This window comes from Nicotiana attenuata, unplaced genomic scaffold, assembly GCF_001879085.1.
Source record: "Nicotiana attenuata strain UT unplaced genomic scaffold, NIATTr2, whole genome shotgun sequence".
Lineage (NCBI taxonomy): Eukaryota > Viridiplantae > Streptophyta > Magnoliopsida > Solanales > Solanaceae > Nicotiana > Nicotiana attenuata.
The window spans coordinates 76,737-80,821 of NW_017674321.1; positions in this window are offsets into that span (position 1 = coordinate 76,737).

Genomic DNA, 4,085 nt, shown 5'->3' on the forward strand with positions numbered 1-4,085 from the left:
ATATGACTAGAACCTTTAGGATATGACTAGAACCTTTAGGATATGACTTGAACCTTTAGGATATGAATTGGAATTTTAGTTTATGAATTGGAATTTTAGGATATGAATTGGAATTTTAGTTTATGAATTGGAATTTTAGGATATGACTTGAACCTTTAGGATATGACTAGAACCTTTAGGATATGACTTGAACCTTTAGGATATGAATTGGAATTTTAGTTTATGAATTGGAATTTTAGGATATGACTTGAACCTTTAGGATATGACTTGAACCTTTAGGATATGACTTGAAATTTTAGGATATGAATTGGAATTTTAGTTTATGAATTGGAATTTTAGGATATGAATTGGAATTTTAGTTTATGAATTGGAATTTTAGGATATGACTTGAACCTTTAGGATATGACTAGAACCTTTAGGATATGACTTGAAATTTTAGGATATGAATTGGAATTTTAGTTTATGAATTGGAATTTTAGGATATGAATTGGAATTTTAGTTTATGAATTGGAATTTTAGGATATGACTTGAACCTTTAGGATATGACTAGAACCTTTAGGATATGACTTGAACCTTTAGGATATGAATTGGAATTTTAGTTTATGAATTGGAATTTTAGGATATGACTTGAAATTTTAGGATATGAATTGGAATTTTAGGATATGACTTGAACCTTTAGGATATGACTAGAACCTTTAGGATATGACTTGAACCTTTAGGATATGAATTGGAATTTTAGTTTATGAATTGGAATTTTACGATATGACTTGGAATTTTAGGATATGAATTGGAATTTTAGGATATGACTTGAACCTTTAGGATATGAATTGAAATTTTAGTTTATGAATTGGAATTTTAGGATATGAATTGGAATTTTAGTTTATGAATTGGAATTTTAGGATATGACTAGAACCTTTAGGATATGACTAGAACCTTTAGGATATGACTTGAACCTAGGATATGAATTGGAATTTTAGTTTATGAATTGGAATTTTAGGATATGACTTGAAATTTTAGGACATGAATTGGAATTTTAGGATATGACTTGAAATATTAGCATATGACTAGAACCTTTAGGATATGAATTGAACCTTTAGGATATGAATTGGAATTTTTGTTTATGAATTGGAATTTTAGATTATAAATTGAATTTTTTTGGATATGAGTTGAACCTTTAGGATATGAATTAAAATTTTGATTTATGTATTGGAATTTTAGATTGCGGGAGGATTTTGTAGAAGGGGTTGATGGTAATATTAGACATGCAATGGGACTTCCACCAAGAATAACTAAGACACAGTACCTGGTAGAGTGTGCCTTTAATTGTTCTTCTCATTAGCGACAACGATGATGAGAAGGCAAGAACATGTGTTTCAAATAGTTATGGCGTAGGTAGGAGTTTAACATTTCCTAAGTAGATAAAAGAAGAGGTAATAGAGGAATTCTATACTTCAATTTCCAAGAGGAAAAGGAGTTTAATTGGGAGTGACAAGGTTAATAGTGATGGAATGTTTTCCGTTGGTCATGGCAGTTCCCATAAAACGGGGATCATAAGACTCTATGATGACAGAGATCATAGGAAGTTTTGTTCTTAACTTTCTTCCAAGTCTGATCCGTACAAGCTTAGTGGGATATTGGTGATATATTCTTCGGATTCAGAAGAATATATCACCAATATCCCATTAAGCTTGTACGGATCAGACTTGGAAGAAAGTTGAGAACAAAACTTCCTATGATCTCTGTCATCATAGAGTCTTATGATCCCCGTTTTATGGGAACGGCCATGACCAACGGAAAACATTCCATCACCATCAACCTTGTCACTCCCAATTAAACTCCTTTTCTTCTTGGAAATTGAAGTATAGAATTCCTCTATTACCTCTTCTTTTATCTACTTAGGAAATGTTAAACTCCTACCTACGCCATAACTATTTGAAACACATGTTCTTGCCTTCTCATCATCGTTGTCGCTAACGAGAACAACAATTGATCAAAAGACACACCCTGTCAGCTACTGTATCAAAGTTATTCTCTGTATCCAAGTTCATCCCGAGTAATAGTACCATGAGGATAATCACCAAAGCCACCGGACAGCTTTATGATGCCAATGAAGCAAGATGAGCTATTCAATGAAACTCGTATTGTAAAGAAGAAGAAAGAGACTGATTCTGAAAGGTGGGTCGAGGGTCGAGCCTCGACTATACATGTAAGTTTTTTACTTATCATTAAGTATTTTTGTGACGACCCGACGCGTCGTCTCACGAGTTATTGCCCCGTTCTTCCCATTTTCTGCTTCCTCGTGTTTCATTATCGGTATTGGGTGCATTAGAATTTATTTGGAGCGATTTTGATAAGAAATGAGACATTTAGTCTCTTTTAAGAAGACTTAAGTTGGAAAAAGTCAACCGGACGTTGACTTATGAGTTAGAGGGCTCGGATGTGAATTCCGATGGTTCGGTTAGCTCCGAGAAGTGATTTGTGACTTAGGAGTGTGATCGGAAGTGATTTTGGAGGTCCGGTGTAGATTTAGGCTTGATTTGGCGAAGCTAGTATTTTGGCGATTTCCGGTTAATAGGTGATATTTTGATCCAAAAGTCGGAATGGAATTCCGAGAGTTGCTGTAGCTTCATTAGGTGAATTGGGATGTGTGTGCAAAATGTCAGGTCATTCGGACGTGGTTTGGTTGGGTTTTTTATCGAATGCGTGTTTTGAAAGATTTAGAAGAACTTAGGCTTGAATTCGATGTAAATTGATGATTTTGGTGTTGTTTGAAGTGTTTTGATAATTGGAACAAGTTTGGATGATGTTTTAGGATGTGTTGGTGTTTTTGGTTGAGGTCCCGGGGGCCTCGGATGAGTTTCGGGGTGGTTTCGGATCATTTTGGAGAAGTTTGATATTGCTGGGAATTGCGAAAACACTGTAGCTTGGGAATTGCGAAGGATTTGCTGGGAATTGCGAAAACACTGTAGCTTGGGAATCGCGAAGGATTTGCTGGGAATTGCGAAAAAACTGCAGCTTGGGAATTGCGAAGGATTTGCTGGGAATTGCGAAAACACTGTAGCTGGGGCAGAATGTTTAAAAAACATTTCATCCGCGAGTTGGGGTTATTTTCCACCATTGTTAAGCGACCTTGGGAGTATTTGGCGAGCAATTAAGAGGGTTTTGACTGAGAATCGATTGGAGGTAAGTCCTATGGCCTAGAAACGTCATTTTTATTGTGATTTCAACACTTAAATTCATGGAAATTGGGTTAAAAAGGGAAGAACTACGGCTTGGGTTTTTGAATGAGATTTTTGGATTTGAGGGAGCAAATGAGCTCCGATTCTTGTGATTTTTACATGTATAGACTCGTGGCGAGATAAGGAACATTTTGGTGTAAAAATTTCTGAATTTCGAGAATTGGGCCCGGGGCTCGGGTTTTGCCAACTTAGTGAATTTTGGTGTTTTTCGAGTCTTTTCGATTGGGTTATGTTTCTTTAGCCTATTGTAATGTATTCGTTGTGGTTTTAATCAGATTCGGCGTGCGAAGAGGTTGATTCGAAAGGCAAAGGCATAGCGAGCTAGACTTGTGGCCGGCTTGAGGTGAGTAATAGATGTAGATGATGACCTGAGGGTTTGAAACCCCGATATATCACATTTTGACGCTATATTGAGGCGAGACACGTACTCATATGACGAGTGCGGGGTCGATTGTGACTGGGGATTGTGACCTAGTCCGTTCCGATTGATGTTCGTACTGTGTTCTTGACTAGAAGTTGTTTGGTAATCATCCTACTTGGATTTTATGAATTTGTTTGGGGCTTTGTGCCTATCATGTGCATCCTTCAGGGATCCTTATCACTGCTTCCATGATGCTTAGCATATTTCATGATATCAGTCCTGAGTTAGACACTGCCTCGAAATGTTTAGTAAATAAATAAAGGTTTAAACGCTTAGCTCTATAATTCCTAATAATTGAAACTAAAAATGAACAATTTGACTGTGCCCGAGTGGCTTGCATGCATATATATATCTGGACTGAGTGTGGATCGGGCTGCACGCCGCAGCGAATGCTACGATGATATTGCGCTTGGGCTGTAGGAGCC